Raw genomic sequence first — 19,087 nt, forward strand, 5'->3', positions numbered from 1 at the left:
AGCTACAATCCATCACCCCTACATGCTTGATGTAAGGTCTTTGAGACACCCTGCACAGTGAAATTCCTAAGTTAGAACAGAACTCCATTGAGACAGAGTTCTGCACTGCAGACATCATGCAAAATGAAAACAATGACACATAGAACCTATGTAAAATGGTCACAGAGATACATTTGTGGAAAAATAAAACTATGTGCCAAACTACAACTTGAGACCTGATCCCTGACTCTGAAATGCAGTCCACTACCAGTTCTGCTATCTGTGCACACTTTGCAAACCAAGTCAATGTTTAACTGTACAAGGCTGTCATTACATCAGACTCTCCAAGCCCTATATTCTTTCCCCAAGATGTGCTACTCCAGCAAAATGGCTGGTGAATCTGTGTTGAGTTGGAAAAGTATGTAAGGAAATAAGTAATATGTTAAAACTATATCTGTCTGTAAAGTATGCACAGATCATGCAACTGATTGATGCATCGCAACAAAAGACATGAACCTGGATTCAAGTCATGATCTAGTGCACAACTTTGGGTTGTGCAACTGTTTAATAGCCATAAAATTTATAAAAGAGGAAACTGTATGCACTATTTGTAGCTAAAATTGTAGAATGCAGTAAATTTCATCTTGTTACATTTAATCTTACTACCTAACATATTGCTATATTGAATATCTCATAAGAAAAGCTTATTTATAGAAGTTCAATATGAAACCCATACATACGAACCACACGGTGCTTAATTCAAAACATAGTTCATTGAAACTGTTGTGGTTATACATTCATATTAATACTGGCATAAATGTTGACATGCCTCAAAGTCTTTGCATCAAGCTTCTGCGGATGACGGATCACATCACGTTCATTGATGTTTCGCAATTACACTACGTGTCCTTCAGTATTAGCAGGCCTTTGGATGATGAGATTGCACTTAACTAGCACAGTGCAGGTGTGCTGCATACTACCTACCACTTTAAAATGGAACAAGAAAACCATACGAATGAGTGTCTCTAAAGTGGAAAAAGTGAATCAGGAATGATGTAATGACCTTCTGTAGGTCATCACTAGGCTTCCATGTTTTTGCCTCCAAATCATCTATACTGGATTCGCTGTTATTAACCAGATTACTATATTTGTCTTTTTGTACAAGCACCTACAAAACGGAAGGCAGAATGTGGATGTTGGTAACAAAGAGACAGGAGGCTAGGTGAGTATACTAGAATGCAGGAGTAGTCTGATATGTTTTTATTTGGCCTATATATAAGCAATGGCGACTTGCGGATGTTGTTCATGTGGTGTGGGGGTGGCTTGGGTTGTTACTTTCTAGACCTGAAATATTCAGACACTGTATATCTCAAAATTACATTTATATTCCTGATTTTTTTTAAAAAAAACTCTTTTCCCACTGTGATCTGATATTTACAAGTTTTTATGTCAAAAGGCAACAAAAACAAGAACATTCCCACTCAAACCTACTTTTCCTGTCGAGAACATGTTAGTTTGCTTCTTTTTTTGTTTTGCTATTGTTTACATGTTGCTAGTTGCATCATCCACTGGTTATTTCTTGAGGATTGTAGATATGCCATGTTAATGACATCATCAATTTATCAGCATGGTATAGTGTAGTCTCATATTGTGTAATCAGCATTTGTCATTTTATAACCTTTTGTGAAAAATGTAACACATCCTTATACAGGATATCCCAGGAGGAATGGTCTGTATTCAGAAATATGACAGAAACAATTATTTGAAGCAAAAATGTCTAGTTAATGCAAAAATGTCTATTTAACATGGAGTCTAAAATTCATTCTGTAAGAGGTATGAGCACTTCTTTATCTTCAATACTGTGAAACAAATCTGTTCTACTGCTAGTTCTTTGCTTTCTATATTTTGAGACGGTAGTAGGGACAAAAAATAAATAAATAAATAAAAAGACCTGTGAACATGGGTTCTAAAGTGCATACCTAAGAACTACGAACACCTGTTCATCTTCGCTACTGTGAAACATGTATCTTCTACTGAATAATTCTTAAGGTACGTATTTTAGGGCCCATGGTTACTGAACATTTTTTCTTGTTGGTCCATACTACCTTCTCGCATAATATGGAAAGCAAAGAGCTTGCAGTAGAAGAGATTTGTTTCGCAATATCGAAGATGAAAAAGTACTCACAACCCTTAAAGTTATGCATTTTAGAGCCCATGTTCACTAGACATTTTTGCTTCAAATGATCATTTCTGTCATATCCCTGAGTACCTTTCCTCCTGGGACACCCTGTGTACTTAAGCTCGCAAGACCCCTTAAAAAAAAACACTAGTCACTTTGACTTGATTAGCTTATTCCCATCTACTTTGTTCAGTCTAGGTACTGTGCCATCTCAAAATTAAGTACCGCAATCAAAATAACTATAAACAGAATAGTGACATCTGCTCTAATTCATCAGCACCCTTTGTCATCATTACTAAATAACATTTTGAGAAGTTCCACATTTTCTCTTGATGTCAGGCAGATTTGCTCAGTTTGGAGTTACCCATCAAGTTCATCTGATCCACACTGCTTTGAGCTACTACTAGCAATATGTTTGGCTTTTGTTTGTCATATAGGAATTACATTTTACAAACCACTGCTTTCCGCCCATTTAAAGTTACCCTTTCTAACTTTTAAATTAATCTACGTAAGATTAATTGCCGTTAGCTGGGAAAGAGAGTTACTCACAACTTGAAAATGCAGATGCATATGGTTTGAAAGTTAATAAAACATTAGTTACAGATAAGGACATGATACAATTAGATTTCTACATCTAAAGCGTATGTGTTGCCTGATCAGGGACTTCTGAAAAGTTTTGTTAGGCTTATATGTAGCGACTTTTCTGTGTTTGCACAGGAACATCACCTGCAAGGAAAAGATAATGAAAATTCCTTTTTTGTCTGGTAAATAGTTTCTCATTTATCAGAACAATGTCTGGAAACTGCCTGTGGCTGTAACAGACGTATTCAATAAATTGACGTAGCACAAGAACAGGAGTCGGTAAATAGGATCGAATGCTGCAAATTTTTGTGCGTACGTACTGATAAATTTCTGGGTGCACATACTGATGAATGCATATCGATAAGCATATTGCTAAATTTGCAAAATAACTAAGTTCTGCTGCTTCTGCTCTTGGCATAATTTCTAGGCTTGGAAACAACAGAATTAACCTCCTCACATGCCTCCACACGACAACGTATTATAGAATAATATTCTGGGGCAGCTCACCACTTAAAGAAAGTTTTGATTGCACAAAAACGAGTAGGAGTATGTGGCATACATGTGCAATAGTCACATAGATCCCTCTTCAACGAGCTTAGCATTTCATCTGCACCATTACAATACACATATTCGCTAAATGAATTCGTCATAAATGATCCATTGCATTTTGAAAAGAATAGTCATGTCCACACCAACAATACTACGGGGAAAAATGATATTTATGGCTCATTATTAAAGTTGTCAACGGTTCAGAAAAGATTTCATTACCCAGCAACAAAAAATTTTGTTTATAACACTAATTACGTATACATATCCTGCAAACAGACTTCTGTTCCGCAACATTTCGATAAAACGAATCGTTCAAATGATCAATGTAACTAACTGTAATCCCTGCTTCACGAAGCACCAATACTAGGTTGACAGCGTGTAAGGGCAAAAACTAGTTATAAGCAGCGAAACACGATAATACACAAGGTGACAGGGACCCATTTGCACGTCAAAAATGAACGTTAGTCCTTTCGTCCACTGGTGCAACGCAAATGCAATGAAATGCCGCTTGGGTGTCCAGCAGCAGTCGCTTGCGATTGTGACCAGTCATATACTCCATTCCAGTGGGTCCCAACCTGACGGTAATTACCCCCTGAGGGATAAAATGAAATTTTCTGAGGTGTAAAAACCAAACGATTCGATTGTCTTTCATAAAAAATATACTGTCCGTTGCAAGCTGTATTGTGCTTTTTTTAAGCTCGTGCTACACTGAAGGCCAAAGAAACTTGTATAGGCATGCGTATTCAAATACAGATATGTAAACAGTGAGAATACGGCGCTGCGGTCGGCGACGCCTATATAAAACAGCAAGTGTCTGGCGCAGTTGATTCCCCCCCCCCCCCCCCCCCCTTCGCTTTTACTCTCCTTTCCCCCCTTTTGTTTTCCCATCTCCTGTCCAGTTTCCCCCACCTGCTCTCGACTGTGGTGTCACCTTTGCCGACTTTTTCGTGCTGTGTTCTAGTGCCTATTCAGTGTTGTGTTGCGAACAGAAACCATGCTGTCGCTGGGTGTGAATTTTATATACTTTGCGAACAGAATCCAGACTGTCGCCGTGTTTTTTTAACTGTCCATTGTTTTCCCTGTCTGCTCCGTATGTATTTTTATTCGCTTCATCATCCCTCTGTTGCTTGTTTTAATTTCCCCATTTTCTTTTCACCTTGTTACTCACTAAGTCCCCGATTTTATCGCCTGTTTTTTATTATTATTTATTCTCCTGCTCTTTGTCAGAAAATCTGTAGGCTGCAGAGCGGCGTCCTAAGCTGCTGCCAGCCCGCCCCCTTTGGGGGGAATTGAAATTCAATAAAGAAAAAAAAAAAAAAAAAAAAGCGCAGTTGTTCACCCTTGACCGTCGCCTCTCCTGGAACCCGCATCTTCGGACGATTCAAGCCAAGGCACGCTCCTGATTCCGGCTCCTCAAGCTTCTTTCTGACCGCACATGGGGTCTGGACCCCTCCACAACACTCCACACCTATAAATCCTGCATCCGCCCCATCCTCTGTTATGCCCATCACCCCTCGATCTCCGCCCCTCCTACCTTCTACAAGTCCCATCAAATCCTAGAACGCCATGCACTCCGCCTCGCCTATCGCATACGCCTCCCATCCCCCACGCGGACCCTTTACGACTTATTCCTTTCCTACACTTCCTCCTCTTCCTTGAACGGATACGGATCCTTTACACCTCCCGTAAATTTGATCCCCCTAACCCGCTTGTCTCTCCCATCCTTTCCCACCCCCGTCCACTGCCGCGCCTGTACACCTGCTCTCCATCTTACCACACTCCATACCCTTGTGCCCTCCCTGAACACGCCCTCGCCCCTCCATCTACCCCTCCTACCAGCGTTGATCCTCTCCTTCCTCCTCCTGTGTTTTTTCCCCCAGGGCAACCTCTTTTACCCTCTCTCCCTCCTCACTTCCTCCGCTCTCCTCTCTCCGTCTCCTCCCCCCCCCCCCTCTGAGGCTTCCACCCCTCCCACACCCTCTCCCCTACCCTTCCCTTCCTTTCTACCACTGACATCCTCCCCCCCCCTCCCTCCTCCCCTCCCCACTTACCTGTGGCAGGCCCCCGACTTTACGTGCAAACAGTATGTTTTAGTGCGCCGAAGTTCGTCGCAACTGTGCTAGTGTTTCTCTTCCCATCAGTTCATCAGTGTCTCTCTTTCAGTGCTTTTACATTCACGAGTGCAGCTTTGTGTCTCCGTTTGTGTATAGTGCTGAACTTTTTTATACAACAAGGGCGTCCGTGAACGCCTTCCTTTATTTTAATATGTATATCTCCTGTTTTTATCCTCCATGTATGTTTGTTTTTATGACTTCCTGTTTAATGTATGTTTTTCTGTGGCCAAAGAGCGGCAAAGATAGGCCACTGACGGCCTACCTTTATGTAAAGGTTTGAAAATCACAATAAAGGGAAAAAAAGCGCAGTCGTTAGATCGGTTAGTGCTGCTACAATGGCAGGTTATCAAGATTTAAGTGAGTTTCAACGTGGTGCATGAGCAATGGGACACAGCATCTCCGAGGTAGCGATGAAGTGGGGGTTTTTCCCGTTTGACCATTTCACAAGCGTACCGTGAATATCAGAATCCGTTAAAACATTAAATCTCGACATTGCTGCGGCCGGAGAAAGATCCTGGTAAAACGGGACCAACTACGACTGAAGAGAATCGTTCAGCGTGATAGAAGCGCAACGCTACCGTAAATTGCTGAAGATTTCAATGCTGGGCCATCACCAAGCGTGAGCGTGCGAACCATTCAACGAAACATTTTCGATATGGGCTTTCGAAGCCGAACGTCCACTTGTGTACCATTGATGACTGCACGACACAAAGCTTTACACCTCACTTGGGCCCTTCAACACCGACAGTGGACTGTTGATGACTGAAAATATGTCGCCTGATCGGACGAGTCTCTCTTCAAATTGTATCAAGCAGATGGACGTGTACGGGTGTGGAGACAACCTCATGAATCCATGGACCCTGCATGTCAGCAGGGGACTGTTCAACTTGGTGTTCAAGCTCCGTATAGGTGTGGGGCGTGTGCAGTTGGAAGATATGGGACCCCTGATACGTCTAGATACGACTCTGACAGGTGAAACGTACGTTAGTATCCTGACTCATCACCTGCATCCATTCATGTTCATTGTGCATTCCGACGGACTTTGGCAATTCCAGGAGGACAATGTGACACTCCACACGTCCAGAATTGTCACAGAGAGGATCCAGGAACACTCTTCTGATTTTAAACACTTCCGCTGGCTACCACATTCCCCAGACATTAACATTATCGAGCATAGCATAACTGTGGTACCTTGGAACGTGCTGTTCAAAAGAGATCGCCACCCTCTCATACCTTTACGGATTTATGTACAGCTCTGCTGGAGTCATGGTGTCAGTTCCGTCGAGTCCATGCCACATCGTGTTGCGGCACTTCTGCATGCTCTTGGGGGCCCTATACAATATTAGGCAGGTGTACTTCTCTGGCTCTTCAGTATATTAGCGAATTTCGGCAGTGAGCTATTATCAGGCACATTTGCTCTGCCATGTATAACATATTGTGCTCATCATTATCAAATACATTTGCTATGTCATGTATTACACATTGTGTGTTGAAATTAGCTAATAGCACGATTTTAATACAGCACAATACAGCCTACAACGGACAATGTACTCTTTTATTAAACATACAGAGGCTGTGGATCCCCACTGAATCAAAAATATTCTCTTTCAGTCACGAAAATAATTATTTTCAAAAGATCATTACTCTTACCACAATTTTGTAAGACTCTAAATACCGATTATGTAAGTTATCAATAATTATTTCTTCTCAATTAGTAGCATTAATGTGGTGGAGATTGCAGGTTCCTCACATAGTCCACCCACTACACACGTACACTATGTGTCCAAAAGTATCCGGACATCTGGCTGTCAATGACATACAAATTCGTGGCGCACTCCATCGGTAAAGCTGGAATTCAATATGGTGTTGGCCCACGCTTAACCGATGACGGCTTCCACTCTCGCAGGCATACGTTCAATCAGGTGCTGGAAGGTTTCTTGGGGAATGGCAGTCCATTCTTCACAAAGTGCTGCACTGAGGAGAGATATCGATGTCGGTCGGTGAGGCCTGGCACGAAGTCGGCTTTCCAAACTATCCCAAAGGCGTTCTATAAGATTCAGGTTAGGACTCTGTGCAGGTCAGTCCATTACAGTGATGCTATTGTCGCGTAAGCACTCCGCCACAGGCCGTGCATTATGAACAGGTGCTCGATCATGTTGAAAGATGCAATCGCCATCCCCAAATTGCGCTTCAACAGTGGGAAGCAAGAAGATGCTCAAAACATCAATGTAGACCTGTGCTGTGATAGTGCCACGCAAAAAAAGGGTGCAAAGCTCCCTCCGTGAAAAACCCGATCACACCATAACACCACCGCCTCCGAATTTTACTGTTGGCACTAAACACGTCGGCAGATGACGTTCACCGGGCATTCGCCAAACCCACACCCTGCCATCAGGTCGCCACATTGTGTACCATGATTCTTCACTCCACACAACGTTTTTCCATTGTTCAATCGTATGTTTACGCTCCTTACACCAAGCGAGGCGTCGTTTGGCATTTACTGGCGTCATGTGTGGCTTATGAGCAGCCGATCGACCATGAAATCCAAGCTTTCTCACCTCCCGCCTAACTGTCATAGTGCTTGCAGTGGATCTTGATGCAGTTTGGAATTTCTGTGTGATAGTCTGTATAGATGTCTGTCTATTACACATTACGACCCTCTTCAACTGTCGGCAGTCAGCCAGTCAACAGACGAGGTCGGCCTGCACACTTTTTGTGCTGTATGTGTCCCTCCGCATTTCTACTTCACTATCACATCGGAAACAGTGGACCTAGGGATATTTAGGAGAGTGGAAATCTCGCGTGCAGACGTATGACACAAGTGATACCCAATCACCTAACCACGTTCGAAGCCCGCGAGTTACGTGGAGCACCACATTCTGCTCTCTCATGATGTTTACTGATTACTGAGGTCGCTGATATAGAGTACCTGGCAACAGATGGCAGCACAATGCACCTAATGTGAAAAACATATGTTTTTGGGGGTGTCCGGATACTTTTGATCACACAGTGTATGTTTAGCTTTCTCCCATACATCGCTGATGCACATATACCTCACAAATGCTAAATATCTCAAGAAAATGTCTTCTCCAAATTGCAGATAATAATTGCAGTAGTCCTGAAATTGCTTCCTTATTCACTTCGAGACAGATAAATGAATTAATTGACAGCCCAACACAGCAATAACTTCTACTATTACAGCAGTAACTACATATAGTGTTGTACACAGTATTATTACTATTGTTATTATTATTACTATTACTGTCAGAGGGTATCGTCAGACACAAAACATTAACTGTCTGACGTTTTCCAATTTCCGCCAGTCGGAAGTTAGGAGTGCAGCAATCAAGTGATTTATGAACAGTTAGTATAGTACTCACATTCCAACTTGGTTGATTTTAAATGGCGATGCAGTGTGCAGATGAAGCAAAAAGTGCTACAATGGAGAGTAGTAATGCATGGAAAGTGTGTTTTGTTACAAGTGTCTACCCTCATTGTGGATAATTAGTTGTGGGTAGCACTTGCAATGTACCACGAATTCCTTTCTCATTAATTCTAACACACATACACACACTAAATATCACGAATGTTTCACCATTTTATAAATAAAAGTGTTCCAAGAAAAGTCTTTCATTCTATAGTCTAGTTAGGTGCTAAAGTTGGTGATAATGTGGGGGAGGGGGGAGGGGAGGCAGGACAGGGCAGGGTAGCTAATGTCTAATCGCACTCAGGGGTAATGGTGTAATGAAGGTTGGGAACCATTGCTCTAGTGTGCAGTCTTAGACATAAAAACTGACCGCCGGCCGAAAGCCACAGATAACTAAGTCCGAGTTATTTACGTAAGGTGGCCAATAAGACCGACCACCCCTGACAACGCTAATTCCGGCCATCTGCGCAATCTGGCAACACTGTAAGATGCAGTAGTGTCAGGAGGAAGTGTTGTCTACTTCCGAGATGTTGTCGTGTTCTGTGAGCCCGTGGTCTAATGGGACACCACATTCCGCCCCTCGTTTATAAAGTTGTTAGTCTGATTGAACACCGAAGATAATTCACTTCACATTCTACCCACCAGTAATAACAAATACTTCCAGAAACAATTCTCAGGGCAGCTCGTGGCTGCCTCGCGATCAGAACAGCTTACGCTTTTGAGTTTGCTCGAGCTGCAGCGGCTACCGGCCACTGGTCAGACGCCACCTGCCGCCTGAAATCAACGACGCCCAGGTGAACGCGGCGAGACGCCGTCGATGTATGTATCAACTGTCATTTTCGAATTTGAAGTTCTAGTTAGCATCTTGCAGTTAAGCATTATATTTTGTATACTTGTATTTCTGGAAGGCGAGTCGGCGATTGATGATAGCTTGATCGCAATTGGAGTCCCATCAAGGGTGTTTTGCCTTTTCTTTAAAGTGGGATTAATTCTTTCGCTTTTCTGATAATTTTACTGCAGAAGTCAGTCCAGTTGCTTGTCGATTCTTATTCCCATCCTTTTGTGATGTTGGCTTCTTGAATTTTGGATGCGCCGAATTTTTGGATGCAGAGATTTTTAAGGTGAGATCTCTTTGGAGAGAATTTCACTTTAACTCTTGTGAGGTAGTGGTCTGAGTCTATGTTCGCGCCTCGTGGGACTTGAATATCGTGGATGATTTTGCAGTGGACGTAGGAGATGGCAACGACGTCGATCTGGTATTCACCAAGATGCTGGATCGGAGATCGACATGTTTTCTGTTTTCCTGGTTTTTTCCTAAAGTGGTAGAAAGATATCATTTTGATGTTGGAGTGTTGACAAATGTCAATGAAACGTTTGCCATTGGTGTTAGTGTTTTTGTGTGCTTAATTTTTACCGATGATTTTTATAGTTTTTTTCTGTACCAAATTGAGCATTGATGTCTCCCATCTTTGTGATTTTTGCTCATGGTTTTTTTCGAGAGTGTTCCAGAATTTTTCGACATTTTCGAGGTTTTCTTATTTTCGATGTTGGTGGGAGCATGTGCATTGATGAGTGTATATTTTTTATAGGCATTTTGAATGCGCGTAGTCATAAGTCGATTGTTGATGGGTGTGACTTCTTTGACAGAGTTTATGATGTATCTGTGTACGAGAAATGCCATGCCGAAGATTCGTTCGCTTTTCGCTACCTTTTGTTGTGTTTTGCTCTTGAAGATGCGTTAGTTTCAGTTATGCGAGGTTTCATTGTCAGTTAGTCATGTTTCTTGAAGAGCAAGGATGATAATTTTTTGTCGGTCCATTTCTTATGTGAGATTATGTAGTTTTCCTGTTTGGATCAATGTATTAATATTTAGTGTTCCAATGAATGTTTTCTGCTTGTAGGGAAGTTTACCAGAGATCTCCGATATTCTCTGCTATCCTAGCCTGTACTCCCCAGCATCCGAAAGTCCATATGCCGAAGGGCGGGTTGTGTATCACCTGGGGTAAAGCTGAATTTACTTGCACATTCATGTTTGCTTGTGTTTCATTGGTTTGGCTTGGATGATACCAGGACCAGATAGGACCAGAGGTTGTTGAAGCCTTTGAAACCAAATATTTTCAGCCGAGGTCATTGAGCTAACAGACACTAACTGGAGTACCAGTGATTTTCACTAAGACGTGTCTGGATTTTGGGTCCAACGGGTTGAATAGCCGTTGAGGATTGTGTTAGTACTAGGTCCATCCCAAGTATTTGATTTACTCGATACCACCCATATCTGGGAGGCTTTCCCCTATCCGCCACCTGGGGAGTTGCCCGATGGAGGCTCTAACAACCTCACATGGGATTATTATTAGGCCTATTATTATTATTATTATTATTAATATTACTATGTCATCAGCAAATCCGATATAATGTATCTTCCTACCACTGAAATAGATGTGTATTGTTCGATTCAGTACTTGCATTAGATAATTATAGGTTATAATTACGTTGCATTGCAGCTAGTAGACATATTCCTCACTTTTTCTTAGACAGTTGCTACATGTTGCTCCATCAAAAGAATTTATACGTGCAGCATTTTGCAAAACAGACGTTCAAATTATCCAATTTCTGTAATGTTAGTTCGATACCAGATCGTTCCAATCGGATTCAGCCAGTCAGCTTTAATGTAGATTTCCGTCTACGTTTCTCATCATATGGTAGATTTCGTAAACCACATTCCTAATCAGAGTGTTGAATCTAGATCAGTTACCTATGACAGGGCCTGAACTCTTAAACACTGTGGAAAATACTCATACAATGTGCTTATTACAAATACGTTATTTAAATATAAATATATGAAGTAACTAGATAATTTATTTACAGGACCACAGCCCCATCCATCAGAGCAGAGCAGTGCAGGATTGGTTTCAGGGCCAAGAGAAGATAAAACTGTTGCCGTTTGTTCCACGATCACTGGATTTCAACCCAATAGAGAATATGTGGGCAGCGGTAACGAGTCATTGCCATGTGGACCTATAAATGCAAGCGACCTTCGGACGAGTATAGAAAACGTAAGGTGGGAAGTAAACCATCACGCTACACTATCGAGGGCCTTCGTGGAATCAATACCCTGACGCCTTCGAGAAATCTTACGTAATCATGGTACGTGTGTTGGTCACTAAAAGTATACTCGTCCACAAAACCCATGTGGACAATCATCTGATAATCAGTAAAGCTTTGCTTTGTCGCAGTTCTTTGGCATACAAGTCTATTTACGTTCAGTCTTCCCCTTATGACTGCGTGTGTGTGTGTGTGTGTGTGTGTGTGTGTGTTCACAATCTGAATCAATACTATCAACATTAGAGAGAACGAGTAACAACAAATATTGCATCAAATATATCTGTAAAGTATTGTAATGCAGTGACTGCATATTATATAAAGTAAGTAAGATGTATTAACTCCATAATATCGTTAGAAGAGACTGTGCGCTCTTGTCGCGGCTCGCGACAAGTGCAGCGATTAGCAGTGCCCAATACCGCCGCGATTTGTGTATGTTGGCTGAGCGTGGACACTGCAGCAGACTCTTCGCCATAAACAGAAAGAAATCACCTTGGCTTTCAGTGCAGTCAGTAGACATCACTGCCTGCATTGTCTTACAGTAACAAACGTGAGATTCTACTCACAGGTGCCATGGATCAATTGGAACGGGCTTCATGTATTAATCATCAGAATATTAACCAGTGATGAAATGACCACTCTGTTTGCATCCCAAGAAAACAGGAAAGTAATCTGAGGTGATACCAAAATTTATCCAAAATACAAAAATTAACTGCAGAGCTTTCATGCACGCAGTAGTAGCACACAAGGAAATATTATGTCTTGGAGGTGTATACTTCATTTCCTCCTCTCATATCAACGCCCTTGTTTTAGTACGATGTGAGAAAATAAAAACTAAAGTTTCTGAGAGGCATATAAGTTATTTCCTCTTCTCATATCGTAGCTTTTGTTTTAGTGTGATGTGAAAAAATAAACAGTTTTGGGTTCTGAAGCATAATATGGCACTAGATTCTTATCGTAGGCCCTATAGGAAACACAAGAAGCAGGGAGCTATGCATTCTTTTGTCGAACAGTCTGTTTCCTTCCATGCATTACTAGCGCTCGCAGACTTTTATTTAAGGACTTGCGGGGATCAAGTTCTTCAGCAGAATGAGCCTTATGTTACTGTGCTAATTACGGCATGGAAAAATGCAACAAAGACGAGATCCCCTAGAGCAGTGAAGACATTTGCACATGTCTGTATTCAGCAATGACTGCAAGCTGCCACAACACTTTACAGAGTTCATGTGGCAGGCAACACAACTGTGAGTGCACTTCAGACTTCATTCAAGAAGTCGTCAGGGGACGGACGGAAACGTCAAACTAACGTTGCTTTCCGAGTCGTATTCAATCAAAAATGAGGTGTTATTAAGATAGCTGAATGTTCTAGAAATTACACTTTAATAATCCCCATATGGGTATTCCGACAGCCAAAACAACCCGTTAGTGTGAAACCATCGGAAACTACATTAATATCAACCTGCAAGAAATCGAGACAACACGTTGACTCTTCCCTTCGCTAGGTAACGTCTTACTGTTATTTAGGATTCTCTCTGTCCTAGGCGTAATGCAAATGGAACTTCAAATTCATGAGGCGCTTTCCGCTATTCTTGACAATCATCAGTGACTTGTAAAAAAAATGGTTCAAATGGCTCTGAGCACTATGGGACTTAACTACTGTGGTCATCAGTCCCCTAGAACTTAGAACTACTTAAACCTAACTAACCTAAGGACATCACACACATCTATGCCCGAGGCAGGATTCGAACCTGCGACCGTAGCAGTCGCGCAGTTCCGGACTGCGCGCCTAGAACCGCTAGACCACCGCGGCCGGCAGTGACTTGTAATCACTGCAAAATAACAACTGTGTTGCCGGTCGTTGTGGCCGATCGGTTCTAGGCGCTTCAGTCTGGAACCGTGCGACCGCTACGGTCGCAGGTTCGAGTCCTGCCTCGGGCATGGATGTGTGTGATGTCCTTAGGTTAGTTAGGTTTAAGTAGTTCTACGTTCTAGGGGACTGATGACCTCAGATGTTAAGTCCCATAGTGCTCAGAGCCATTTGAACCATTTGAACAACTGTGTTATGATAACGGTACAGACTGTCAGTGAATGTGGTGGTGCTATGCTGTCAAACTGCTTACAGTAATGTTAATGGTGGCGCACATAATCTAGCGCTGACTACCTAAGTAAAGATAGTGTGGTGGCGTCGTCGCTTCTCCTTATTTGGCATCAGCTTGAGTAATCTGATTTAACGAACATAGTACTCCATTCACGAGCTTGATGCAGTAAGACTACAGAGATCATCGTGCGGGTATTACATTAATTCTGCAGTGAATTGCTTGACAAATATTAGTGTCAGCTATGCAGCTGAAATGACTCACTACAGGTACTCTATGTTGCCCTTGGTTAAGTGAGCAGCTCGTTGCAATCCTGCTTCTTCTGTTCGTAAATACATGTATACTGACCATTCGGTATTTGACCAAATATGCGCTACAGTCTGAGTCGCAAGTTTTGACATGGGTTAGCGCTATCACAAAGCAATGACTGAGGAATGGATGCCGTTCAAGTCCCGTTACATTGACGGCAAGACAAATGTTCGCAAATCACCTGCATTGTCTCAAAAAACAATTGCACCTTAAATATTGAAGGACAGACGTCCACAATGTCACAGAGCGTTGAAATACAGCAACGCGGCAGATGAAAATTTGTGGCTGACTGGGGCTCGAACCTGGCCCTCCAACTTACTATGCAGACGCGCTGACTATTGCACTATCGGGACACAACGGCCAACCTCCCTGCAGGACCTATCTACACGTGCCTCTCGTCAGACGCAAATTCCCATCTTTGCCGCATACCACATACGCGGTACCCCCCGTCATTGTTTCACTCGCTCGCAGCCACACTGTATTCCTGCGAGGGTTCGGATGCTGTCGTGCGTCTCGCATGGAAAACTTTCGATAGCCCGTTGAGACCCGAGTAATTATACAGGATGTTTCAGGAGGAATAATAAATATTGTAGGAGGTGGTGGTATAGACAAACTGCAGAAAAAATACCATATAACACGTGTACAATTCTTATTGATTACAGGACCCCGTTGTCTACACTTCCTTGAAAATGAGCTTCCTGTATAATTGGAAGAGCATGACGGGGCTCCTGCACATTCTAGTCTTCAGGTGACACATCATCCAAACGTAACATTTATCGGGAGATGCATCAGTGGATATGGGCACTTTTCTTGGCCACCAAGGTCCCCGGACCTTATACCTTTGGATTTTTGTCTGTGGGGATGTTTGAAATGCGAAGTCTACAAAGAAAACGTAGACCCAAGAGCCGATGTGATCATTCGGATAATGAATAGTGCAGCCTCATAAAAGAACGCAAAAACGACCTCAGAAGAGCTACATGTGGTTTTATCAAGAGAAGTCAAAAGTGCATTGAGGTTGGGGGGGGGGGGGGGGGGGAGGGAATTTTTGAAATTCAACTTTGAATGTCCTCATTTGCCTTTGCTTTGAGTTTGTTAGTGTTACATACCAACAGCTGTATCTCTGTACTCAATAAAAAGTGAACACATTTATATGGAATTTTTAATGCAATTCGTCTATACTACAACCTGCTAAAATATTTACTATTCCTCCTGAAACATACTGTATATGCGTATAGGTGTGGTGTCTGTTCTTTCGGACATGTCTGAAAGAAAAGACACTACGAATCCGCGTTCGAACCTGTTCAGTCACAAATTATCATCTGCCGCCGTAGCTGTATTTTAACGCTCTGTGACACCCTGGACATCTGTCCTTCGATATTTAATTGATTAACGAGGCTGTCTGTTTCGATTCGTGGTGTCTGTTCTTTCGGACATGTCTGAAAGAATACACACACACACACACACACACACACACACACACACACACACATATTTCTATCTTAAGTGCTATTCGGAAAATGTTTGCCAACTCAGCGATAGTGACGGACTGGAGCTGCATTAACCTATTCATTTTACTAGATTTAGTTGTAATTTTCTGAACAACTCATATTAAATAAGTGACAACGATTTGGAAAATTTGGAAAATTTACGCCTGCGAGATTGTTACTTTATGCGTTAAACTACAGTGTCTCTCATCCTTTACTTTGTGGGAAACCTGCTTCTTTCTCCCCTAGCCTATACTACAGCAATGAGTGAATGTTTACATTCTTGATACCTTACTGGATGTAGCCAAAGATTCAAATCCCGCTTGAAACGTATATTTCAAGTCATATGGTTTTGGTCCTCCTCTACTGTCATTGAAAACGATCACAACGAAATTAAGTATAGGAATCCTACAAAACCCTTGAGTTCATACTGCGGTGCTGTGCAGATGAAAAAAACAGTTCTTCACAATTATCAGATGACAGATGGAGTTTGTCAGATTCCGCTAATTATGACTGCATTACTAATTATTGGTTCACAGGCGCTTTTCTGACGCTTATTGTAACTATTTTAGTAGTAGTAGTTTTATTCATCCGTAGATCTCTTTTTACAAGGATATAGGACATGTCAAAGTATTTACAAGTTTAGACCAATTTAAAATAAGCTAATTCGTATACATATGCATTTACAGATTTCTAGTTAGAGACAATCATTAGATTTACTTCCGGTATACAATACTTTTTTTTTACAAATAACTTATTAAATAATGTAATGCCACAATGTTCACTCATATCTCACTATCAGTCACTGCACACGCTATACACACAGTTTCATAACACTTCACTCACTACACGCACAACGACACACATTTTCTGTACCACAACTCTCCATTTGCTATCCCGAAAAACTGAGTCAGCATCCCTCTATAATGAGTGAGATGTTGAGCTCAGAAAGAGGAAGAGGTGTTAGTGTTGTGCATTGTATAGCAGGGGGGGGGGGGATAAGTTTTCCTAGAAAAGGAAAAAAGAAGGAAAAAACTTAGCGTGAAGGTGTTATGTGAAATGTTGGATGTTCTATAATCATTATTATTATTTATTTGTATAACATTTCTTTACCAAACCCCAACTCTGTTTTATCTAAATAATCCATCAATGTATAAAATGTATTGCATAACAGATACTTTTTAGCTGCCTTTTTAAATAAGTATATTTTTGGAATTTCTTTTATCTGTTTTGGTAATTTATTGTACAGTTTTATTTCTTGGTAGAAAATGATGTTTTGAGTTTTATGTTTATTTTTTTCTTGTCAAATGTAAGTTGAGTCTAGCTCTTGTTCCATGGTCATGGACAGAACTGTTTGTGCAGTAATTACCAATGCTATTTTTGATGTGCTCAACTGACTGGTAAATGTATTCGCATGGAGTAGTTAAAATCCCCAGTATATTGAACAGATCTTTACAATAAGCTCCACTACCATTTTTGGTAATGATTCTTATGGCTGTGTTCTGGAGTTTGAAAATTGTGTTCATATTTTGTGTGTTTGTTCCCCAAAAAAGAAAGCCATAGCTAAGAACTGAGTGTACATATGAAGAGTATGTAACTGAAAGCCACTGCTTGTTACACACTGATGACAGGATTCTAAGGGCATAAAATTCTGTTTGCAAATATCTTTGTGTGTTCACACAACTTCAACTAAGAATCAATATCCATTCCTAGAAATTCTGCATTTGTTACGCAGACTATAAAGTTGCCATCTACATCTAATTTAACATTGTCATTTTCCCTCCTCAAACTGAAATTCATGGCACTAGTTTTCTTTATGTTCACTGTCACTTTATTGCTTATTGACCAGTTGTGAACTTCCTTGAGAGCTTCATTTGCTTTCTCTGCAAGGAGTTCTATTGTTTTCTCAATGACTATAATATTGCTGTCATCGGGGAAGAGAATTTGTCACCATGAGTAACACTACTTGGAAAGCCATTGATGTATATCAGGAATAGTATTGGTCCTAATATACTTTCTTGCAGAACCCCTATATTAACGTGTTTTGGTTCTGATAAGTATTTTACTAAATGTTTATATCTATTTGAAGTATGTGTTATCTCTACTCTTTGTACCCTGTTTGCTAAGTATGACCGAAACCAGTCATTAGCTACACCTCTTATTCCTAATGCTTCTAATTTATTGAATTGAATCTTTTGGTCAACTGTAACAAAGGTCTTAGAAAGATCCAAAAATATGCGTGAGACACACTCATCTTTGTCAAGAGCATCAAGTATAGCCTTTGTCAATTCTTCTATGGCTAACTCCGTATTTTTGCCACTTCGGAAACCAAACTGTGATTCGCTTAAAATATTGTACTTATTCAGATAATTCATTAATCTGTCTTTCATAAATGCTTCTATTATTTTTGAGAATGGTGACAGCAGGGAAATGGCCCAGTAATTTTCTATGTCTTCTGCATTACCTTTCTTAAGCAAAGGTACAACTCTTGCCTGTTTTAGAGGCAATGAATGTTAGAGCTGGAAGAACTGAAACAACAGATTTTCGCCGTATGGAATATTCGAATTCACCTTAAGTCTGCACGTTTGGAGCAACGGCAGCATACCCGTCAGAAAAGCTGACAAGAAGCCAGGTCACGCCTCTCTTCTGGCGTGTGTGCCAATGACAAAGACCTCAATAACAATACTGTATAGCAAAGATACGTTGCCAAATCAACCTCTGGAGAAGCTCTAAAGCTGTGAATTGCGTCTGGTGAATACAATTTCAAGGTTTTGGTCCGATTAAGAAAGTAAAACACAAATAACTGTCGCAGTTATTAATTTATGACGTTTCGTTTGCACTCAGTGCATCGATATATTACAAGTAATTACAATCGAGTCTGTAAATCTAATTACAGAAATGCAAATAAAACTCATTGACTTATAATGAGGATTTTCCGGCCCTTGCCAGCCACAACTTTGAGACGAAGCTATAGTCACTTCCGAGGTCACTCACAGAACTCATCAGCAGGTATCCTTCCTGGTAGTATAACTGAAACTTGGCAACAACGCAGAATATGTTTGGCAACTCTGTGACCAACGAGTTACTTCCTTGTTGGCACAAATTCACTTGATATTATTGTGTCATTTCAGTTGAATAATGTGAGTGACTTTCTCTTTATATGTAATATAAGGACATCTGCTAATGCTTCTGAGTCCATGAAAGTCGTTCCACAAGGGAAATACAACTACTCTCTGTCTCTTATGTGCGATTTATCTATCACAGCGGCT

At 41.2% G+C, this 19,087-nt stretch overlaps 1 protein-coding gene across 8 annotated transcripts in view; it reads right to left on the reverse strand.

Annotated features, from left to right (window-relative positions):
- Positions 1-19,087, reverse strand: part of LOC124611756 (diacylglycerol kinase theta) — a 713,198-nt gene that overhangs the window by 326,898 nt on the left and 367,213 nt on the right. The window lies entirely within an intron of this gene.

The sequence above is a fragment of the Schistocerca americana genome, chromosome 1, assembly GCF_021461395.2.
Source record: "Schistocerca americana isolate TAMUIC-IGC-003095 chromosome 1, iqSchAmer2.1, whole genome shotgun sequence".
NCBI lineage: Eukaryota > Metazoa > Arthropoda > Insecta > Orthoptera > Acrididae > Schistocerca > Schistocerca americana.